Source organism: Rhipicephalus microplus, unplaced genomic scaffold (genome assembly GCF_043290135.1).
Source record: "Rhipicephalus microplus isolate Deutch F79 unplaced genomic scaffold, USDA_Rmic scaffold_56, whole genome shotgun sequence".
Taxonomy (NCBI): domain Eukaryota; kingdom Metazoa; phylum Arthropoda; class Arachnida; order Ixodida; family Ixodidae; genus Rhipicephalus; species Rhipicephalus microplus.
This window is the reverse complement of record NW_027464629.1, coordinates 2,087,334-2,087,832: the sequence shown is the minus strand read 5'-3', so window position 1 is coordinate 2,087,832 and position 499 is coordinate 2,087,334.

Sequence of the window (499 nt, the reverse complement as noted above, 5' to 3'; positions counted from 1 at the left end):
GTTAGCTTATCAACCTCGTCTATTTTTTTCTTTTCGCGGGGTTTCCCAGCACTTCTACAAGCGCAAAGTTCATGGCTGAGAACTACTGACATAATGCAGATTCTATACAGACTAAATTTCGCCATGAACTTGGGATATGACTTACCATCCATGCTTCTATAAGAGATTTCTTGCTTTGCTCTTAGCAGGTAGCAGTGGTTGTTTGTATTTGATTAAGGTGGTGGGTTGGTCCTGTTGGTATATAATTATGCCACACTATAACGCAAAAAACACACGACGGACAAAACCACAGACGACGACGAGCGCTGTCGTCATTGCTTGCGTTTTGTCCGTCGAGTGTTTTCTGCGTTATAGTGCGCCAGAACTGTGCCGTTTAGGAAGGAAGATGTAGGTTGCACGCGAATGTAGCCTTGCGAGATTTGCAGCTGTAAGGAGAAAAAGGCTCCTCACGAAACTTTAAGGATTCCACTGCAGGCAAAGTAAGCACACGCTTTCACCA